At 38.5% G+C, this 24,640-nt stretch overlaps 1 long non-coding RNA gene across 4 annotated transcripts in view; it reads left to right on the top strand.

Annotated features, from left to right (window-relative positions):
- Positions 1-6,338: 6,338 nt before the first annotated feature.
- Positions 6,339-24,640, top strand: part of LOC111560996 — a 193,222-nt gene continuing 174,920 nt past the window's right edge. For 3 of the 4 annotated variants that reach the window (XR_006599542.1, XR_006599541.1, XR_006599543.1), the window contains exon 1: positions 6,339-6,865. This is a non-coding gene — a long non-coding RNA (uncharacterized LOC111560996). The remainder of the gene's footprint in view (positions 6,866-24,640) is intronic. The other variant, XR_002743362.2, reaches the window with a different exon arrangement.

Here is a 24,640-nt window from a genome sequence, read left to right as displayed (position 1 = left end):
CCAAGTAGAAGATGTCAGCAGGTTTAGTTTATTTTGATGCCTCTCTCCTTGCTTTGCAAATGGCTGCCTTCTTACTGTGTCCTCATATGTTACCTTCTGGGTCTGTATGTTATCTGGTTTTTGTTTGTTTGTTTGTTTTTTGTTTTTTCTTTCTTGTTTTTTATATTTCTTTTTCTAATGGCATTAATCATATTGGGTTATGTCTCACCCTCATTGCCTCACTTAAACTTAAGTACCTCTTTAAACACACTATATCTAAATGCAGTCACATTCTGAGTTATCAGGGGTGAGTTCTTTAACATGTGAATTTGGGAAGAGACATAATTCAGCCCATAATGTACTGACTCTAGAAAGATTCACTTACAGCATTCTGTAGGAATAAGGGAATAAAGACCACCAAAGTGGAGATGTATATAACTGGAGGAACAGGTATGAAGTCTGGAAGGGAGAGTTGCCAATGAAGTGGATTAGGGCATCCAGAAGACACCCTTTGCTGAGCATAGGCTGTGCTCACTGCTGTCCTTATGGAGGTAATGACTTGGATGAAAAGAAATGAACTTAACTTATGATGTCTCTTAATATTATTACTCCTTTGTTTCAGTGCTTTAGAGGCCTTGTCAGAAAAAGGAAACAGCATTCTGTGTTTTCAGCCTCAGAATTTGCTGTTTTCCCTCATCCAGAAGACATATACCTTAACTGTGTTTTAGTTAGATTACAAGCAACTTTTTAGCTAAAGAATTTCTCTCTGGCAGTAGAGATAGTCTACTAAACACTACAATATAATACTTGGCTACTTTTTACAATTATTGGGTTATAGCTGTATATTTGTATTTATGTATATATATATATTTTTTTTTCTTTTTTTGAGAGAGAGAGAGAGAGGGAGAGAGAGAACAAGTTGGGGAGAGGCAGAGAGCGAGAGCGAGAATCCCAAGCAGGTTCTGTGCTGTCAGTGTGGAGCCCTATGTGGGGCTCGAAGTCACAACTGTAAGATCATGTTCTGAACTGAAATCAAGAGTTGGATGCTTAACTGACTGAACTATCCAAGCACCCCACTGTATATTTTTCCATGTTCAGGCTGAATAACAGATAATTCAGTTGCCTCAGGTAGGTTTGTGCAAGTTTTCGGTTTTTCATCCCAAACACCAACGTGACATACATGTCATGACTCATAATGCCTAGATTGCACTATCCAGTGTTATCCATTAGCTATTTAAACTTGAAGTTGAATTAATTAAAATTAAATAAAATATAAATTTAGTTCCTCAATTGCACCAGCCATATTTCAGGTGCTCAGCAATCATGTGTGGCTACCATATACGACAACTCAGATGTAGAACATTTCCCTTATCACAGAAAGCCTATTGGGTAACACTGATCTAGATTATTTTTCATATAGATACCAATCGATAAAATACATTCTCACTTAATGGAATCAAACTTGCACTGTAAAAGATTTTATTTCTGTATCACTTAGCAATGTATTCGGCTGTAAATTAAAAAAAACCCTCAACCACAGTGGCTTAAACAAAGGAGGGTTTATTATTCCTATTGTAGATTCAGCTCTTCAATAGTGTCAGGGCTCATATCTCCTTGATTTTCTTAGACTTTCCTTCATGGTTGAAAGGTGGCTACTTTGGCTCCAATCATTATATCCATATTTAAGAAAAGAATAAGGTGAGAGGAAATGTGTGGCATCCGTATTAGGAAGGAAAAAGCTTTCCCAGAAATCCCTTAGCCAACTCTGGCATGTGTCTAAGCCACAAGGATTTTCTATGCCCACTTACTTGATTATGGTTAGGAATAATGAATTGGAAACAATGGTTAGGTCAGCCAAGCAACAAGCATTGTCTTCCACAGATTTCTAATAGGGTTTGTGAAAAATAGTTCCCTATATCACAGGGATATTAGCAAGAAGCAAGAGATTATATCCTATCATTCCCCTAAAGAGGACAGGTGTTGAAGGTCTGGATTTGCTGCCTATTCAACCAGCCATATTCCTAACATTTACAGAATAGGAAGGTGTTCTATATATGCTGAGTTATATATGCTGGCTGTGATGATGGTGAGCACATAGAACAATTGAGAAAGTATGTCTGTTATTGAAAGCAGTGTGATGAAGTGGAAAGTGGATAGGTTTTCTTTCACCTGTCAATGTAATTAGTAAATTGAGAAGGTCACTTATCCTAAATTTGATAATCTGTAGGATGTAGATTGTTGTGGAATCAAAAGGGCCAACATGTGCGAAAAGTGTCTGGTGTGGAAGAGCCACTTCACAAACATTACTTCCGTATCCTACTTCTTTTCATACAGTGTGCAGAGTGGTCTCCAACTGAGCTCTCAGAAATTATCACATAATATGTCACAAAATTTCCAAATACGGATTGAAGTATTAACGTGAAGTCCTAGCCCGATCACATGTACTCAGAAAAACTATCTTAAGTCCTTTGTTTAAATCTGGCGACACCAGACTTACTACAGTGTGTCCTTTTTTTTCCCTGAAGTTAAAAATTAGAAGGAAGGATTAAAGATTTTTTTTCCCCTTAAATTTCTTTTACTTAGTTAACTTGCAGATCTGGACATAATTTACAATAAAGTTGACCTCTGCTTAGTAAGCTTCAGAAAATAAATTGCCTCAGAGAGGAAGCACACATGAAAGAGGAGGTGATCAGAGGAACAAATGTGGGGGACAACGACAGGCAGGTTTTCTGTGTTCTGAGCAACTTTAGGACAGAAGGATGGTTGTCAAAAGAAACCAGCTGGACCCCCCAAAAAAGCCATTCTGGAGAAAGAGGAAGAGGCTCATGAAGATTTACAAAAGAATAAAGTCTTATCTAATATTAACAGCGAGAGCCTTGAAGCCATACAACCGTCCTCAGGGTGAGCAAGGCAGAGAGAAAAGTAGGAGGTTAGAGCAATCATTTTGAATTGCTACTGGTTTTTTTCCTTAGATATAGTGGCCTCCTGGGGCTGCAATCAACTTAATTATACCTACATCAAAAGGAGTAGCACAAAGGGATCAGGTCTATCTGAGGAAAATCTACAGTAATAGTTGCTCTGATGGAGAGGAATCTGAGAATCCTAAATTTCCCCTGAGGAATTAAATGGGTTACAAATTCTACTGGCTTTTGCATGTAGTAGCCAGGATTTTGAAGATGGAAAAAGGAGCTTTCTTCTTTGTTGTTGTTATTCAAGTTGAAGTCTTTCCAAAACTTGTCTTAGGTACCTTACTTCTGAGATGAGACCCTTTACCTGGAGCCTTTGGTACATGTAAACAGCAAGAAGGAATTCACAGAAGGGGAGTTAGAATGACTGAACAAAATGAGGTTAACAGGGGCAATCAGTAAGTTTGGCTAGACAGTGAGGAAGAGAATGGTAAGCATTTGGTTCTGTACTTGGAAAGCAGTAAATAGCAAGGGCCAAAAGGAATTATTTGCTGTGTTACTTGGGGCATAATGAAGCATAACGAGGTAAAATGAAAGAAAGGAGAATTTAGTGAGTATTTGAAATGCCTACTGCCAGGAGCAACTACAGGTTAGCCTTCTTAGAACAGGCCTGATTTAACACAACAGGCTTTCTCTGGGATTGAATGTCGTCCATTTCACTGTAGAATCCTTCCAGAGAGGCACTGTGAACATCTTTAATGACGATTTAAAACTACCTTAGGCTGTCACTAGAAATAATGTTGCAAAAAGCAATTCTCTATTCTATTGTTTTCATTGTCAACCATTTAAAACTGCATGCTGTTTCCCCTTCTTTAACAAACACTCTCATGGTTTGGGTACCCACAAAACTTGAGTTTCAAATAAGGATTTAGTGCACATAATTTATTTGGGAAGTGGTTTCAGGAAGTAGGAGTTTTGAGGGAGGAGTGAAATGGGAGAAGGAAAAGCCAAAAAAAGGCTGCATTCTAAATTCTCTACTATTTGTAGGCAATGAGGGTTCAACTCAGAATACCATCCGGAATTCTCCCTTAGGCCTGGTGGGAGCGTTTATCTAGTGGCTTCCATTGTCGTTGGTTGAGGGTAACCTTCAGAGATAATAACTTCCCAGCACTTCCAGACACTGGCTTCCCACAGATTTGGTAAAAGGTCCTAAAGCAGAAAAGGAAAGGTTTCATGAAGTGTGAAGCTGTAAGATATATGGAACAGAGGTGGCCCAAGCAGATGAACTCAAGCCTCAAGCAAGGTCTGCTACAAACCCAATTTACCTCCCCAAGCACCTAACTCATCAGATTCAGACTTGCTTGGATGGAGGGCAAAGCACTTTATATGGCAACTTTGACTCTGCAATGTCAGAGATGGTGCCCTTCCTTCAAAGCCTAGCTTTTTCCATACTTGCAGCCTCTGCATCCTCTTTCTTATTGTGCCCTCTCGGGACTTCATTAACTGCCAGACTGTTTTCCCAGTTTTACACAGAAATTATAATTCTCTGTGTTGCCATTAGCTTTTACAAACTTGACTCATTCAATGCATTGCCAAACAAACAGCTACTCCATCATCTTTTGCGCAGCTCTGTACCTAGGAAAGTGGTTTGCATTCAGTATATATTCAATAACTGTGGGTTGATTAGTTTGTTTTTCATTTATATCCATTTTCCAAAAATTGGAAGTGCAATGTGTGCACATGATAAAAATTCAAGCAGTGCAAATGTTTATACAGTGAAAAGTCATTCTTCCTTTTACCTTGGGCTTCCAATTCCCCTTCTCTGATATAGTCATTGTTTTTTTATTATAAAAAAAATTTAAATTTATTTTTGAGAGAGAGAGTGAGAGAGAGAGAGAGAGACAGACAGACAGAGACAGACAGACATAGTGCGAGCAGGGGAGGGGCAGAGAGAGAGGAAGACACAGAATCTGAAGCAGGCTTCAAGCTCTGGGCTGTCAGCATAGAGCCAGATGTGGGGCTCGAACTCACAAACCATGAGATCATGACCTGAGCCAAATTTGGACACTTTACTGACTGAGACACCCAGGTACCCCCCTATCGTCATTGTTAATAATTCTTTATTTATTATTCCAGAAATTGTGGATGTACAATTATATACCCATTAAAATACATATGAGATCATGTTGTATACATGATCTGTACCTTAGTTTTCACTGGACAAATATGTCAAAGATTGTTCGATAACAACACATATAGACCTACATCATTCATTTTAATGGCTATCTGGTATTCCATGGTACAGATGTGTTATTCATCAATCTGATTTTTCTGTTTTCCTAAATATTTCCAGTACCATAATAATCATAACATGGTAGTTAATTTCTCCCTTTTATCAGCCAGAATAGACTCAGATATGCTGTGACATGTTAGTTTTTATTGTGGTAACAAATTACCACAAGTTTAGCAGCACAAAACAATACAAATTTATTATCTCTCAGTTCCTGTGGGTCAGAATTCTGGGTATGAGTTTGTTTGGTTCTCTCTTCAGACTTTCACCAACCTGAAAATCAAGATGGCAGCTATAATCTCATCTGAGGCTTGAGGTTCTCTTCCAAGCTCACTGGTTGTTAGAGATCATTTCCTTGTAGCTGCATGACTACAAGTCATTTTCTTGCTAATCGTCATTTGGGGACTGCTCTCAACTCCTAAATCTGTTCTTGTCCATAGACAATTAATGACATTTCAAGCCAGTTGAAATGTCTGGTTGTACTTTTTATCTCTTTTAAGGGACCTAATCACTTGATTAGGTCAAGCTCACCTAGGATAAGCTCCCTTTTGATTATCTCAAAGTCAGCTGATTAAAGATCATAATCATATCTGCAAACTTTCTTCTGGCCATATCATAGGGGTGATATTTCACCATGTTCACAAATCTTGCCCATACTCAAGGGGAGGGGATCAGGGGGCCGTTTTAAAAGTTTCTTACCACTTGTAGTAACAAGCACCTCCAAAGTATCAGTAGTTTACAACAATGAAGGCTTATTTTGCACTCAAGCTATATGGCCAGCATGGGATTTCAAAGGGGCTTTGCTCATAGGTTTCATTCATGGACCTATACAGATGGGACACTTGCCTTTTGAACATTGCTGATGGCCGTGCCAGTGGGAAAAGAGAGATCTGGATGGTCTTGCTTTGACAATGCTTTACTCTCAATTTATTGGCCAGAATTACATGACCCCATTACCATATGAGGACCAGGAAGTACAATACTGCCAAATGCCTAAGAAACTGAAATATCTGGCTAACCACTTTCACCTATTTATATATTTAGGTTGTCACAAGTAGGTTAATGTGGTACTCATTTATCTTCTTTAGGAAGATCCTCTGAAATCCTTTCAAATGTGGATCAAATGTGATCCTCTCAAATTCACATGTGATAGCACTGGAGCTCCATTTTGAGACCTCTTGTGATTATCTAGTAGTAGATTTCAAAGAGTAGTTATAAGGGAGGTAAAATATTTTGATTCTCTATTCAAAGAATAATCTATTTTTGTGTGTGAAAGTTTCACGTTTGAGAAAGTTGTCAGTTGAAGGCTGTTTGGCAGTTTAGTGTCTTTTAGCTATAGGGTTTACTATGAGAATCTCTATTGTGCAGTAATTGGCCTTGACAGCATCCAAACCATCAGGAAGTGCAATAGGTAATCCAGAGAGCAAAATAAGGTAGCATGTAAGAGACAGGATGAGCTGGCAGCAAAAATCTGTCAATAATGAAAGAGGCTGGCTAGGGATTATCTTCTTTGAATTACTTCACACATCTTTGCTACCTTCCTTTCCAGAATCAGAATCTTAGAAAGACCCCTGAAGTCCAACATTCTGTATACACTGCAATATCCTGTTCAAGTGGACATCCAGACTAATGTGAACATATACAAAAATGGGACCTCACTACCCACTGAGGCAATGCGTTCATTTTGTGTGTAAGTAAAGATTTCAATTATACGCAGTGTAGAAAGAATTGTATGAGTCAGCTCTGAGTATTCAGCAATGATGAACAAACAAAACAAATATTTTTCTGTTCTTATTTCTGCTATCTCCCATCCACATTTTCTTTGCCGTACTATTTTAAAGCGAATCCTATTCATCAACTTACTAAGCTCATATATATTCTAGCAAGTGTGTCCAATACATAAAGACTACTTTTACCCACTACTTGTCAACCATTTAATTTTTAGAAAACTCTACTTATGAGAAACTTCTTTCTTGAGTACTATGCTGAAAACTGGCTTTATGTAAATTTGGCTCATTGACCCTAGTTTGTCTTTTTGGAACATTGCAGAATAACTTCTCTTTCATAAGACTATCTTGTAATCAGCAAATATTTAAATTCTTTTCTGTGGATAATGCTATCTATCTTTCTTCCCTGTCCATCTCAAAACTTTTTGTCATCAAACATAATATATTTTATTTAACCATCAGGCTTTTGATAAGATTTCTTACTATCTTAGTTATGCTTCTCTGAACACATCCCAGATGGCCAAGGATCTTTCTTAAATTGAGATATCAGAGTATAACTCGGTCCTCTAGAGATGATCTGACCACTGAAAAGTGCAGTGCTATTTCCCTTGGTCTGAAAACACATCAAGCGTAAATTTCTTTATAGGAAAATGGTTGATTTATATTTAGCTTTTAGTCAACTGAGACAACTCAGTATTTTTTTTTACATAAATTATTACAAAAGGACTTATTTTTATATGCATGCTATTGATTTTGCTAAATCTAAATGCAGGCTTAACATTTTCATCCTATTTGAATTTTGTCTTATTAGTTTTCACTTGTCTCAATTCTGTCATTCAAAAAATTAGCCAGTTCGCTTGGTCTTATGCTATGTGCAGATTTAACAAGACTGACTTCTGGATCTATGCATAATTGGTTAGAGAGGCAGGGAAGCTGAGTGGAAATAAGCCTGGGCTCCGGAGTCAGGCAGTCTGGGAAAAATCCTGGCTCTACACCCTAGCTGTGTATCTTGAAAGGGTGCCCTTACCTTTCTCACCCTGAATTCCTCATCTTTACAATGGAGGATGTAATAGTACCTACCTCATAGGGTTTGTGTAAGGAGTAAATCAGTTAATATGCAAAATGCCTAAAGTCCCTAGCCCTAGCCCAGAGTAAGGATTCAATATATGTTACATATTATTATTAATTAAACATGTTAGTAGAGTTGGGTCAGTGGCAGAACTTAGAGGTCATGGATCAACACCATTTGGGAAGAGTCATTCAACTATGCAAGAATCTACCTAGATGCTTTATTATCCAAATGTTTCTATCTTCTTTTTTAAAGTTACTATATAAGACTTTTAAAAAATACTTTGTTGGGGTGCCTGGGTGGCTTAGTTGATTAAGCTTCTGACTCTTGATGTTAGCTCAGGTCATGATCTCATGGTTTGTGAGATTGAGCCCTGCATCAGGCTGTGCTGTTTGGGATTCTCTCTCTCTCCTCTCTGTCTACCCACCTCCCCCCCCCCCCCCCCCCCCCCCCCCCCGCCTTTCTCTGTCTCAAAACAAATAAGTAAAAATTTTTAAAAATGCCTTGTTGATATTAAGATACACTGTTTTTATGCCTTTTGATCAATTTTTACATTAGTTGGTTAATTATTGCTTAATCAGTATAATAGCCATAACAAAAAAACTCAAAAGTCAGTTTGTTCCTTTTTTTTTTGAAAATCAGATTGTAATCCCAGTATTGGGCCTGAAATAAAAACTACCCTAGGCATCAGCAGCAGCAGAGTGAGGCGTGTGATTGGGAAGAGGATAGTTGCTTTGGGAGTTTATGTAGCAATATCCTGAAATCAACTGATAGAAATTAATTGGTCAAACATTAGCTTAGATGGGATCATAAGCCAAAATTGGTGAGTTTCCTTAAAAAGCAATGATCATCCAAACTAAGAAAGTAATATCCTAAGACAGATAGATGGCTTGAAAAGAGCAGCATAGGACATGAAGAAGAAAAATCTGTAGAACATGTTTAATGAATAGAAGAATCCAAACTAAACCACAAAAGTCAGATTACTGAAGATTATCACTACTTCCTTTTGGAGTGACAGGGCTCAGAGCAAGTCTCCCCAGAACGCGCCACTTTGGCATGCAGGCTATTTTGAGCTGAAGACAATGAAAGCCCACAAGACTCAGAAAGGGTTTTTACCTTCCTCTTAAGTGTCTAAAGGAATTTAGGTAGATGCCCTGGTTCAGGAAGGGAGCTCTCACCAAAGATAACTATAAAGGATATGGGCTAGGAGTGATAAACTGGGGGGAACTCAGCAAGGCCTGTTTGTTCAAAGTCCTCTTTGTGTCCTTTTTTTCTGCTTGGCACCGCAAACATTTGTTTACCAAACATTTGCTTTTCCCATCTTCCTGTAGACTGAAGTCCCCCACTTTGAAGTCCCAGACCCTTATCCTCTCCTTCTTAACTCATAATGGCATATAAGCCTCAATCGTCTGACTACCAACAGGCCTTATATTCTTATGGGGCCCTGTACATACATAATTAAATTTATCTTCTCCTGTTAATCTGTCTCACATCAACTTAATTATTAGGCCAGCCAGAAAACCCAAGAAGGTTAGAGGAAAAATTTTCCTCTCCTCCAGTCGGCCTAGTCAGCAGGATCAACCTTACTGGCTGCTGTAGCTGAGAGATCTGGGGACCTCTAGCAAAAAGCTGGCAGAAGGTAAAAATTCTCACCATAACAGTCTCCTGGATCTCTGCCTGCAGGGTGCAGTGGAAGCAAGAGTGTCGAGAGTCACTTTTTTTCTTTTCTAAATTTAAATTAGCAGGAAAAATTATTTGTGGAACTGGTTCCTTGGGTGTAGTGACTTCAGTAAAGATTTGTTATGAGTACTCTTGATTTTTATTGATCCTTTTCTCTGCAGGTATGGTCACTGTTTTTCTTTCTCTTTATTTGTTGCGTTGTTTGTCATAGGGAGGGAAATCATATGCAAAACTCAGGCATACGTCCTACAAGCTTGCTATTTGAGCTGGCCTCACATAAGTTCATGGTTCTCATCAGACCAGTATCTATTTAAACAAACTTTGCTGTGGGTTAATGTGCCCATGAGGTAAAGGCTATTGCTAAGGGACATCTTGAAGCCAAAGTGGCAAAATTGATGAGCACACAGGTTAAGCACTTAAGTGCTTGTTTCCTAACCCAAAGACTCCTGTGTTAGGGTAAGTTGGTCAGAGATTGGGTTAGACTGACACTAGGTCATCTGCCAACCTTAAGAAAATTTTTGTGCAGTGAGGTATATTATAAATATAGCACACAATTCCCAACCCCGAAGCACATTCTTCTTGAGTATTAGTTTGGCTCTGAGAGACCCAAGGCTTAGATAAAGCTGTTAAGGTGCATATAAGAAAAACTACATGAGGTTTTCCTGTTTCTTGTTATATGTCCTGAGAGCTTGGCTTTGTGACCAGGGAGAACATTCTTTTTGGTCTCCACCAGCTGGAAGGTGCATGTACCAGCATGTGTCCTGATGGCCGGTTTAAGAGACTGGGGTTCTGAAATGTGAAGTCACAAGCGGCAATCTCTTTGTCCAACTGTGCCAGCTCTCAGGGGAGTTTGTCATAAGGGATCCCAGTCCATGAGGGGCTTTGTTGTCTTAACCTTCATTGCTTTATTAGTACTGGAAGAAATCCCATTCCAACAGAACTTGCCTGCTGGTACAGAATAGCAAGTTTGAAACTGGAGGTGTCTCGTGTTCTCATGGCAAACCAGAAGTACTGTTTTTACTACCCCATTCTTACCACCTGTAGCAATGGAGTACTTTTACTCTCTTGGACTATCTTTGGGAGTGAACTTTTTGGATCATGGGAGCAGCATCCTCTGCACCCATTCCAGGGATGCCTCTTGCATCCTTAGTAAAGATTTATTAGAAGCCTGAAAAGTTACCTCTGGGTCTTTCAATGAAAGGCTTATTAAATGGAGTTGCTATTGGAATAAATATACCATTTAAGATATTACTTGTCAATAGCCAAATGATTGAGCTTTTGAATTGGAAAAACTTCCATATTTGAAAAAATGTTTAAAGAGCTCTCATCCTAAATACCTATCCTATTGGTACCTATGGGAAGATCTAATTGAAGAAAAGATACTAGAAACATAATGGCTAACCTTAGGGATGCTCTCAGTAAAATGAAAGAACAGAAGAAATTAGACTCAGAACAAAAAACTAAAGCCACATCTAACATAAATTCCTTTCTCCTCCCTGTTATATGCCCATTATTCCCAACTGTCTATCCTTGACCTTGCAGAAGATCTTTTGGATCTCTGGGCCCCTGGACTAAAACCCCCTCTCAAAACCCAGCTCCATCTTCTCAGCCAATTTCCTTAGATTCTAGAACTCTTCCAATTTCCCCAGAAAATCCCTTAAACACCCAGCTGCCTGTTTTGACTTCCCTTTTTGTAAACAAGATTCACTGACAGTGCTCAGACATGATCTCCAGGCTTGAGGTATACAGGTTACTCATGTACCTACTACAAGCCAGGAAGTGAATTCAGCAAAAGTACCCAAGGCAGGCAGTAGGGCTTGCATTGCTGTCTCTTACAATTCCTTTTACTTTCCAGGGCTCCGCAGTCAGCCTTTACCAGCTTCAGGCATTCCTATGAAATGTCCTTTGTGGGTATATCCTGGACCTCCACCACAAAGAATTCATGTCCCCCGGACAGCAGCAGATCTTTTAAATTATAAAGCCCTTTACCTACTTTCAGAAGATCCTACCAAATTTAGAGAAGGGTTAGAAAGATTAGTGGCCATTCACAACTGCACTCATAGGGATCTAGACTGGCTGCTACAAGGTATTCTTCCTGTCCGTGATTATACTGTGGTTATCAGACAAGTCAGATGGCCCCCTGGGGAAAAAACGCCTTCACAGAGAAAACAGATGCCTGGAATTTCTCCCAGGTCCTCCAACAAATGACCAGGAAATAGCTCAGTTGCAGGCGGGTATTCAGGGTTTGATAGGAGCAATAGTAGAGGCTTTCCTCCCGAAAGTAAATTGGTCTAAGGTTGAATTTTGCACTTAGAAAGACAGATAACATCTGAAGGTCTTGGTTGAGCACTTTATACAGACTTTTTAAAGGTATACTGCATTGAGCCTGGAAGCTCCAGAACATAGAAACCTTTTAATTTCTGCTCTTGTGGGAAACTTTCTCCCTGATGTATACAAATTCAAAATACCATGTTTGGGTGGTGCAGCCCTAACCACCAGGTTAGGTGGTCCAGCCCTCTCAGTGCCCTAATAGAGGCAGAGATTCAATTGTTGAAAATTACAGGAATGCAGGAATAAAAAGTTAAAAGCAAGACTTCTTGCTTTGCAGCTTGATTCTTTAGAAAGGCAAAAGCATGACTCTGAGAGCAACTTAAGGCCCACTCAGATCCCTCCCTCTATGCAGACAATTGCAGATATTGTAAAAAATCAGGACATTGGAAGAAAGATTGTCCTGCACTTAAGAGAAAGGCAAGTTTAAGGAAAAATCCCCCTAGACCCCATCACCCCCAGCAGGTTTGTCGTTCTCCTGTGGGACAGTTCCCCCACAAATGACATGGTTAACTGACCCTCAGTAGCACCCTGGAGCTCACCATTAAACTTAACATAGAGCATTGGGAACTGGATTTCTTAATTGACACTGGTGTGACTTTCTCTACCATCTGTTCAGGATTTATGTTTACTTGTCACCTCTGATTCTATTCAAGTTATTGGAATGTCTGAGCAACCCATTTCACCGACCATATCTCAGCCAACCCCAATATCCTTAGGCCCTCTTAACACCCATTGTGGCTTTCTACTGTCCAACTCCTGGCCAGCAACTTTTTTGGTAGAGATGTTTTAATGTAAATTTAATGCCACTATAACCAGCAATGAATAAGGTATTTTTATTTTGCTGCCCTGAGACCAAACTTTAAATTTCTACTTTCCTTATTGGAAAGTCATCTTGATTTAAATTCCTCTGAAGAGGCTGACTCTTTAAAAGATGTCCCAATTAGTCTCTGGGCTACACATGCAAATAATGTTGGATTGTTACTGAGCGCAGAGTCTGTGTGCCTTGCTTGGAAAAGGAATAAACTATTACCATCAGTGGTCCCATACCCTCTCTCCAGAGATGTGAAATGAAGAGTTGAACTTCTTTTTTTTTTTTTCAATATATGAAGTTTATTGTCAAATTGGTTTCCATACAACACCCAGTGCTCATCCCAAAAGGTGCCCTCCTCAATACCCATCACCCACCCTCCCCTCCCTCCCACCCTCCCCATCAACCCTCAGTTTGTTCTCAGTTTTTAAGAGTCTCTTATGCTTTGGCTCTTGAAGAGTTGAACTTCTAATAGACTCTTTTGCAGTAGGGTGTACTTTTCTTTTCTTCCTTACCCTCTAACTTTTCCAATATTGCCAATAAAGAAAGAAGATAAATTTGATTCAGATGGGAATGAAATCTCTTGATCTGTGTAAGACCTAAGGGCCATAAACTCTTCCGATTCCTTGCCCCCCCAATCCCTAATTCAGCTACTAGTCTTACCTCAAGTTCCTGCTGAAGAAGCCGGGTTTACAGTAATTGACCTCTGCTCAGCTTTCTTTTTCATCCCATTGCATCCTGATTCTCACTTTCTTTTTGCATTTATGTTTAGAAGAAGACAGTTAACGCGGACTCGCATACTTCACGGATATTGTGAGTCTTCTTCAATCTTTTTCCAAGTCTATCAAGCTGATTTGGATTCTCTAGCCTTTACCAAGGCTCCACTTTTGTTCGGTATATTAATGAATTTTTGCTCTGTAATCAAACAGGGAGCTCTTACAGACCCCCTCATTCTCATAAAGGCACTAGTTAAACAAGGCCACTAAAGCCTCCTAATCTAAATTTCACTAGATGTAATGACCTGGTACATACTTAGGACATGAGGTATCTCAGGGCACTCAAAAGCTCACCTCAAAATGTCTTGAGTCAACTCTGTCAGTCCCTCTTCCCCAAATGAAAAAACATTTATATAAATTTCTAGGGACCTTGCTAAACCTCTGCATCCTCTCCTCCTAGGTAATATCCCAGGGCCCATTATCTGGGCTTTAGAGGCATCAACCTCCTTTGAAGCCTCGAAATTAACATTGTCAACACTCCCAATTCTTACCTAATTTTGACAATCTTTTTATCTATACTGCCATGACAATACTGAGACTGCTACAGGTGTTCTAGGAGAGACTTTTGCCTCTCAAATACATTGTCTAGCATATTTCTCATGCCAATTAGTCCCTGTGGCCTCAGGTATGCCCCCATGCTGTGTGTAGTAGCCACAGCTGTCACCTTAATTGACAAGGCCACTGATCTTGTGTCAGGCGCCCGCATTCACCTCTGTGTTCCCCATGCTGTGTTTGCTCTCTTCCAAGTTCATAAGATAGCACCTCTCTATGTGGCAACAGATCACAGATCACTTTCAAACAGGCTCTTTTGACTAACCCTTCCATTATTGCACATCATTGTAACACTTTAAATCCAACTACTTCCTGATGCTGGAGAGCCGCACTCCATTCCACATGATTGCCTAGCAATTATAGAAATGGTCTCAAAGCCACAAGAGGATCTCTTAGACACCCCTTTGGACAACCCAGATTTACTTCTATTTTGCCACGGCTCCTGTAAAAGAAATTTCCAGGGAAACGTAATAACTGGTTATGCTGTAGTTTCCCCACTTGAAACACTTGAAACATATTCTTTGCTCACTGTAAAATCAGCCCTAGCTTCTGAACAAATAGTTCTTACTAGAGCTTGCATGTTGGCAAAAGGGAAGACTGCCACTGTTTACATAGGCTCCACATATGCTTTTGGAGTCTGTCATGCTTTGGGCACAATTAGGAAATCCTGTGAATGCTTAACTTCCATGGGAACTCCTATCACTAATTGACATATAATTGCTGCCGCATTGCAAGATATTCTGCTCCTTTCTAAAATTATTATTTTTTTTTGAGAGAGAGAGAAAGAGAGGGAGGGTGCAAGCAAACGACGGGCAGAGAGAGAGAGAGAGAGAGAGAGAGAGAGGGAGAGAGAGAGAAGCGGGGCTTGTGTTTTTTTTTTTTTTACCTAAAGTGGGGCTCAAGCTCATCCAAAGTGGGGCTTGAGCTTACCCGATTCGGGACTTGAACTCACAAACTGTGAGATCATGACCAGAGCCAAAGCCAGATGCTTAACTAACTAAACCACCCAGGTGCCCACAAAATTGCTATTCTTCACCGTTCATCCAATACTAAGGCTGATATGGTATCTTTAGGAAATGATAGGGCTGACAAGGCTGCTACATAAGCAGCCCAAAATGAACCACCCTATCCTTTCTCTGCCCAGTTTCTAAACCTGCCTTTATCCCAGACTGATTATCATTAACTATCAGGCAGTTGCCTCACAATCTGAAAGAGACAAATGGATACAAAAGTGTGCCAAACAACTATCAAATGAATTATATGTTGGGCCAAACAGACTCCTGTAGCCCCTTTTCTTTTGATGCATACTTACCTCCCATCAAAAGGGACATAGATCCAGATGGGGTATATAGTTAAGGAACTAAAAGACAGTTTATTTTGTCCTGACATCCACAAAATTTCTAATCAAATTATTTCTCAGTGCACTACTTATAAATCTCACCAACTTTTTGGAAGAAATAAGTATGCATCAGGAAGTTCTCCTAGGCCCATACTGTCCTTGGCAGTACTCCAAATGGATTTTATAGATTTGCCCTGAGCTTTAGGCTATTATTATTTAGTTTTTGTCTGCATGTTAGTGAATGGACTGAATGCTCTCTGACCAGACAGGCCAGTGCTACAGCAGTGGTAAGGAAATTAATAACTGAGATAATTCCTCATTTTGGCATTCTTTTATGGATTGAATAAGACCAAGGAACTCATTTTATAGCAGAGATAAACCACTTGCTTGCAAAAACTCTGGGGTACTCATTAAAATTTCATACCCCATATCATCCTCAATCATTAGGGCAAGTGAAATATAAAATTTTTAGACATAAAAAGGACTTTAGGAAGGCTCTGTCAAGAAACTGGACTTAAGTGGTCAGAAGCATTATCTCCACTCTTTAGAAAGATTTGGGATACTTCAAATAAGAGACAAGGATTGACCCTTTTTGAAATAAAGTTTGATCATCTAATGCCTACTGGCATATCTAAACCTGTTCATGGGTTATGTGAGCATCATGAGAGCGGTTTGATACTATGACTGACAATATACAAGAATTAACTAGTATATCACCATCAGATGAAAGAGGCATGGCCCCCATTGACTGATAAGTCTTGCCATGTCTTTCAGTGAGACTTGGTATACATCAAGATCTTTAGAAGAAAGTACTCATTGTCACCTCAGTGGGAAGGAACTTACGAAGTACTGCTAACCACATACACTACCATCAAAATAAAAGCCCTCTTGGATTCACACAAGCCATGTCAAAATAGACCCAGAACATCACTCTCAAGATAACTGGGAGACAATCCCTACAAGTGACCTTAAATAAAGGATTTCCAGGGCCAATTCCCAGGACCCAGAAGCAGCCAGCATCTAAAAGTAAAAAGCTTTACCCAAGGGCATGGATTAGGAAACTTTGCTTTCCACCTATTTCTGCCCTTTTAAAAGACTCCCTATATGTATACACTAAAAAAAAAAAATCCCAAAAGCCAGAAACAAAAAAGCAGAAATCTACCTTCTCTTATTAATGAACATTTTCCCCACATTTATTAATCATTTATTAGAAGGCTGACCAGAGAGTTCTTGTCTGTATTTTACCTACTTCCTTTCTTTAGGTTTCCGCTACTGGATCTTTTTCAACTGAGTCTTGCTCTTAATAACCATTGCTTTTGGGGTGACTGGGTGGCTCCATCAGTTAAGTGTCCAACTCTTGATTTCAGCTCAGGTCATGATTCATGGTGTGTGAATTCAAATCCCACATGGGGCTCTGCACTGATAATGAGGAACCTGCTTAGGATTCTCTCTCTCCCTTTCTCTCTGCCGCTCCTCCACTTGTTTTCTCTCTCTCTCTCTCTCTCTCTCTCTCTCTCTCTCTCTCTCTCTCAAAATAAATATATAAATAAACTTAAAAAATAACAACCGTTACTTTTTCAGCACAGATTAAGCACTCCTTGTGCCACTTTACCAAACCCTGTCCACATTAACTAATCAGTCTTACTGTTGGTTATGTCAACATCTAGATTGTACAAAAGAATCTGAACTAGTCTTTGTTCCTGCTGATATGAATACCTGGTAGACTAAGTATGGAAGATGGATGAAAAACAGGGTATGGTGTCCATGAATAGAAAAACATCACTCTGCCTCTTCTTCTAAGATATGTGGGCCCAGGAAAACGTCTGTAGGAGCCCAAGGACTGTTTCTTGCCCAGATAAAGACAATAGATGAAAAATTTTCTTTTTGTATTGAAAACAGACATGCCATTAGACTTTTCCTGGTTTATATACCAGGCAATATTGCAATCAAACTCTGTGTTTTGATTCTATAAACAGCATCTTTGAAGTTGTCAAGATTAAAAATGACTCTAGCACTACCTTAAACAGTGCAGATGTTTGCCAAATCACCACCTATTTTGGATGGTTCACAGGCCATCACTTTTATGACTTGGGGTATCTCAGTTGCTCCCCTGGTTACACTGACAAGTACCCCAAGTATGTATGTGTTGGCATAAAATCTGGACTAACTTAGCCAGGTGACAAAACTGAGCTTTACAGCTGCCAATGCCAGACTGCTGGCCTCCTGTATCAGATGCTTTGCAACTTTTTTTTCTCTTTCAAAGTGACAGGACTGCATGAAAAATATAGATGTATGGATGCTAACAGTTACAGTAGCAAATGTCATGGAATGTCCCAGATCTGGGAAATTATAGATTCCACTCTGACCCTATCTTTGAAACACACTTGTCTTATGTGGTGATAAGGTATATTAAAAGTCCCCACATAAGGGATCAGAATGATGTTGACGGATGCCTGGCTCTTTCTGTCACAAGATACTTTATCTTAAATGCAAGCTCAATTACAAACTTAGGCTACTTAAAAAAAAAAAATTGTGCCACCTGGGTGGCCCAGTTGGTTGAACATCTCACTCTTTGTTTGGCTCAGGTCATGATCTCATGGTTCGTGGGTTTTAGCCCTTTGTTGGGCTCCATGCTGACAGCAGAGAGTCTGCTTAGGATTCTTTCTCTCTCCCTCTCACTCTGCTGGTGCTCCTTCTCAAAATAAATAAATAAACTTAAAAGAAAATTGTTTCATATAAATGTGTTTGGTGAGAAACCATAGAAAATCTAATTGTGTATCACCACTCCAAGTTCTTTTCAGCATTGAGGACATTATTCCAAAAATTTGGAAATTATGAATTGGAAAAGGCAATCTTTTTCCATGGTAATAAAACATGAGTTCAACAGCACTATGCAAACTTTGGAACTACTCCAGTCAGAAGTTAACAGTTTAGCCTCTGTTGTACTCCAAAATTGTCATGCTCTGGATACCCCAACTGCCCAGCAAGGAGGAGCTTGTGCAATTATTGCTGAAAAATCCTGCTTCTATTTAAATCAAACAGAACAAATAGTGTCTAACTTACATGTATTAAAAGAGAATATTAATACTTTCCATAAGAAAAATGAAGCACAGACACATTTTTGGACTGATCTATTCCTAGGATCAGGAGGCTAGTTTAATAGTGTGTAGGGAAATGTGCTTCAATTTGCTCTTTTCTGTTTGTTTATCCTCATTCTACTCTATGTTTACTTCTCCCTTTGCAGATCTATTACCTCTTGACTACTAACGCAATTCTCTCCACTGCAACCAGCACAGCTTTTAAAATATAGGAACCCTCCAGGGAAGTTTTAGAGGGAGGACCTAATGGGATTCAGAATGAGTATCCCTAGAATGTACCACTTTGACATGCAGAGTATTTTAAGCTGAAAACAATCAAAGCCCAAAAGACTACAAGAGCTTTTACATTCCCCTTAACTGCCTAAAAGAATTTAGGTAGATGGCCTGGTCCAGGAAGAGAGCTATCACCAGAGGTAACTACAAAGAATATGGGCTAGGAGTAGAAGACTGGGGGGAACTCAGCAAGGCCTGTTTGTTCAAAGTCCTCTCTGCATCCTATTGTCTTTTCATGGCACCACAAACATTAGTTTCCCAAACATTTGCTCTTCCCATCTTTCTATAAATTGTCTTTCTTCCCTTTGAAGTCCTGGTCCCCCACACCCCTTTTCTTAGCTCAGAATGGCATATAAGCCTTAATTGCCTGACTGTGCATTTCATTTTCTTATGCTTGTCTCCTGTTAATTGGTCTCATATCAATTTAATTATTGGACAGCCAGAAGAATCTAAAAAAGTAGATAGGGGCGCCTGGGTGGCGCAGTCGGTTAAGCGTCCGACTTCAGCCAGGTCACGATCTCGCGGTCCGGGAGTTCGAGCCCCGCGTCAGGCTCTGGGCTGATGGCTCAGAGCCTGGAGCCTATTTCCGTATCTGTGTCTCCCTCTCTCTCTGCCCCTCCCCCATTCATGCTCTGTCTCTCTCTGTCCCAAAAATAAATAAACGTTGAAAAAAAAATTTAAAAAAGTAGATAAAATTTTTTCCTTTCCTCAGGATGAAGAATTGCATATTTATACTAGAACTCTAATCATATGCTTTGCAGTCTGAAATAAAATTGTCTGTTTCCACAGAATACCAAAAAAGTTGGGTGGCTTTTCACCAAATATGGAGGATAACCATACAATAACCATTGTAAATACTGCAGTTGTTTGACTTAAAAAGGCCAAATAGCATTCCAGAATTCACTTTTGGGAGAAATTGGGGGGAGAAACCTGCAACTGAACATACTAAAAATTAAGAGAAGCATAGCTTTCCTTTTCCATAGGCAAGTATAATAAAGTCCATCTACAGGTATGCTTGGCTGCCTGTTGATAATGACACAGTGTATCTACTGAAAGCTATTGACAAAGAAAACAAATAGTGAACCTCACATCAATTATGTTATTTTGTTTCTGGGCTTTTCACCCCACTGATAAGGTTTGAAATGTAAAACTGGGCCTAAATGGACATATTGTTCCACTGCTAAAATCACATTGGAATACAATACATTGGAGACAACAACAGATTAAAGAAATCATTGAGAGTATAACATCTAGAATCTAGACAATTAAAAAAGACCAACAGTGGTATAGCCCTCTGCATTTCAATAAGTTTTGGTGATAGCTTGGCTTTGGAGAACATCAATTCCATTGAACATCTTTTCTTGCAAATATCTGCAGATTCTAGAGAGAATCTGCTTAGTTATGACTATTAGGAAGTCAAAAAGGCAGATGCTTACACTGAACGACCTCTAACAGGGGCAGCTTTATGTATGTTTCCAGGATGAGGCAGTAATATGGGTTTATTCATTTGTACCCTGGACATCAAAAAATGTGGTGGCTGAATAATTTACTACAAAATTGGAAATTATTTTGACCATAATATAGTTATTACAATTACAGGGACTTACTAAAATATCAGCATTAATTTTTCATTATTTCTGCTAAACTATTTAAAAGTTGTTGATGATTCTTTTAATCATGGCAGGTGATATAGCTAAGTATATCTATAATAAGATGCATACAGTTCTTAACTTTAGTAAAGGAGTACCCATTTTCAATTCACTTTTATAGCGTCTTAAATTTAAGGAACTCTCTAGGTACTGATAGATAGCTAAATGAACTTTGAACTCTCCTTACTGCTTAAGAAAACATTTTGGTGCAGTGACCAAACCAGGTAAACAGTACCTTTTCTTGAATTACTAGTGGTTATTTTTGTCACTATACAGTTTAAGCACAATACTACCTTCTAATACATTTCTCATTTCCCATGATTTCAAAAATTACCGTCAGATATTGTGTAATTCTGTTTTTCAGAACCCAGTGTGATTTGATTCATTTAAATGCAGGGACTTGCACTTCATTATTATCCCTCAAATGCAGGAGGTGGGAAGAGCACTAAAACCGGAGACAGGAAGACACTTCTATCCAAACATTGCCTTGGACTTACGTGTGGCTTTGAGCAAGACACTTAATCCCATTGGCTTTTTTATCTGTAAACCAAAAACATTGGGCTGGATGTTTTCTTTTCTTTTCTTTCTTTCATTTTTTTTTGAGGCTCCTGCCAGTTTCAATTCTATTTTAGTTTCGGTTTTCTAAATGATACTTATTAAGGATAATACTTATTCTTCTTTTTCCAGTTTGACAATTAGTCTTCTTGATGGCATGTATAGGGAGATAGTTGAATATTTCTATTCTTTTTCTGCCATCAGTTAATGTTATACCATCTGCTTTAAGATTTAGGCCAAGCTCTGCTTATTTTTTTCTCTTTGTCCTAAGTCTAGGTTTTTCATGTTTATTTTTTTAAGGTATTTTTGGTGGCTTTAGAATTTTTTGCTAAGCCTCACCCATAGAGTGTATAGAATAAGACAGAACCAAGAGCTTCGATCTCAGTTCTACTTTATGTTAGTTGTATGAAATTGGCAAGGCTATCTAATTCTTTAGAATTTAGTTTTCTCATTTTTAACTTGTGATAACATCAGTGTTTACCTCATGTGATTGTTGTGAGGATTACATAAAAAAAGAATATGAAAAGTTCTTAGTATAAAACCTGGCACAAAAAAAGCCCTAGAGAAATATTTTTGTTTTCTTATTGTTAACTTTTTTGTTGCCATCATCGTCAATATTATCATCATTACTCTGGAGGTTATTTTGGAAATATCATTGCTGTTTTTTATTGCTTCTTTCTATTAAAAAGCAGCATCAATAATACCTCATATGAGTAGATAATTTTACAGTTTCACAGTATTTTTACTGGTCTTATCTAATCTTTACGATAATGCTCTGAGTTGAGAAGGTTTGGATCTCCACATTACAGATCAAAAAGTCTCAGAACATTTAGTAACATCCAAAGGATGAACTCATGGAGCTTATGACGTTTTACTCTCCTAACTGCTGTCGACAGGGAAGAAGGGGCTGTAAAGCAACCAAAAGCACTTATTTGGAGTCTTAGAGATTGCAATCTCAAAGACACAGAGTGGACAGAAATGGAAAGTGTGCTCCAAATTGCAAGTGGGCAGTGCAGGCTTATAAACACAAAAACTACAGTTATATAACTTGTTTTGAAAGAAATATGATTGGTGCTGACAGAGTTGAACTGTATAATGTGCTATAGGCTATTTAGTTAATAGATGTTACATTATCTCTATTTCAATCCAAAGTAGAAGAATGTGTTCCAGAGGACAATTCAGGTGCAATTGACTGACAAATTGCAATTGACAAAAATAAGAAGTCCCTGGTGTTCCAAAATTTGAAACAAAAGACTTGTATAGGCTGTGCTTCCTCAGTATACTCCCAATCCTATTTTGAACACCTCTCTTAACAATGCTTACCTCACTTGGGAATCTTCTTTCACACCCCACAGAGCCTAATGTGGGAAATGACTGAAAGAACTCATGTGGTGGTAGCACAACATGTTGATAAACCACATCAGGTGGCTTTGTGACAGAGTTGTCTGTGATGAATATCAGCAATGGATGGTCAAAGCTTCTTTATTTCATTTTAGTTTTTTTATTATTTCATTTTATTGTTTTTAAATTTTAATCCCAGCACATTTAACATACAGTGTTATATTAGTTTCTGGTGTACAATATAGAATTAAACAATTCTATACATTACTTAGTGCTCACTATGATTAAGTGTACTCTTTAATCCCTTTCACCTATTTTCACCTATCCACCCACCTACCTGTCTTCTGGTAACCATCAGTTTGTTCTCTGTAGTTGAGTCTGTTTCTTGGTTTGTCTCTTTTTCTTTTGTCCTTTGTTTTGTTTCTTAAAGTCCACATTTGCATGAAATCATATGGTATTTGTCTTTCTCTTACTGACTTATTTCACTTAGCATTATATCTTCTAGATCTATGTTGTTGCAAATGACAAGATTTAATTCTCTTCTATGGCTGACTAGTATCCACGGTATGTGTGTGTGTATCTATCTATCTATCTATCTATCTATCTATCTATCTATCTATACACATATATATGTATGTATGTATATGTATATATATGTATATGTATATATGTATGTATGTATATGTGTATATATATATCACCTCTTCTTTATCCATTTATCTATCAGTGGACACTTGGGTTGCTTCCATAATTTGGCCATTGTAAATAATTCTGTAGTAAGCATAGGGGGTGCATATATCTTTTTGAATTAGTGTTTTCATATCCTTTGGGTAAATACCCAGTAATGGAATTACTCGATCATATGGTAATTCTGTTTTTAATTTTTTAAAAAAATTTATTTAAATCCAAGTTGGTTAACAAATAGTGTAATAATGGTTTCAGAAGTTGAATTTAGTGATTCATCACTTACATATAACACCCAGTGCTCATCCCAACAAATGCCCTCCTTAATGTCCATCACTGATTTAGCCTATCCCACTACCCAATACCCCTCGAGCAACCCTCAGTTTGTTTTCTGTATTTAAGAGTCTCTTATGGTTTGCCTCTCTGTTTCTGTCTTGTTTTTCCTTCCCTTCCCCTAGGTTTATGTGTTTTGTTTCTTAAGTTCCACATTTGAGTGAAAACATATATTTATCTTTTCTGACTGACTTATTTAGCTTAGCATAATACTTTCCAGTTCCATCCATGTTGTTGCAAATGGCAAGATTTCATTCTTTTTTATTGCCAAGTAATATTCTGTAGTGTGTGTGTATGTAGGTATGTATGCGTGTGTGTGTGCACGTGTATATATATATATATATGTATGTATATACGTGTATATGTATGTATGTGTGTGTGTGTATGTGTGTGTGTGTGTATATATATATATATATATATATATATATATATATATATATATACCACATGTTCTTTATCCATTCATCAGTCGATGGATATTTGGGCTCTTTCCATAATTTGGCTATTGTTGATAGTGCTGCTATAAACATTACGGTGCATGTGCCCTTCGAATCAGCATTTTGGTATTCTTTGGATAAATACCTAGTAGTACAATTGCTGGGTCGTAGGGTAGCTCTATTTTTAATATTTTGAGGAACCTCCATACTGTTTTCCAGAGTGGCTGTACCAGTTCACATTCCCACCAGCAATGCAAAAGTGATCCCCTTTCTCTGCATCCTCACCAGCATATGTCATTTCCTGAGTTGTTAATTTGAGTCGTTCTGACAGGTGTGAGGTGGTATCCCATTGTGGTTTGATTTGTATTTCCCTGATGATGAATGATGTTGAGCATCTTTTCATGTGTCTGTAAGCCATCTGGATGTCTTCTTTTGAAGGGTCTGTTCATGTCTCTTGCCCACTGGATTACTTGTTTTTTTGGGTATTGAGTTTGATAAGTTCTTTATAGATTCTAACCTTTATCTAACCCTTTATCTGATATGTCATTTGCAAATTATCTTCTTTCATTCTGTCTGTTGCCTTTTAGTTTTGTTGATTGTTTCCTTCATTGTGCAGGACTTTTTATCTTGATGAGGTCCCAATAGTTCATTTTTGCTTTTGTTTCCTTTGCCTTCTGAGACATGTCTAGTAAGAAGTTGCTGCTGCCGAGGTATTTTCAACTTTTGAGGCCCTTCTGTACTTTTTTCACAGTGGCTGCTCCAGTTTGCATTCCCACCAACAGTGCATGGGGTTCCTTTTTCTCCCCATCGTCA

This window comes from Felis catus, chromosome B3 (assembly GCF_018350175.1).
Source record: "Felis catus isolate Fca126 chromosome B3, F.catus_Fca126_mat1.0, whole genome shotgun sequence".
In the NCBI taxonomy this organism is placed as follows: domain Eukaryota; kingdom Metazoa; phylum Chordata; class Mammalia; order Carnivora; family Felidae; genus Felis; species Felis catus.
Note: the sequence above shows the minus strand (reverse complement) of the source record. Positions and strands in the feature narration are given on the sequence as shown.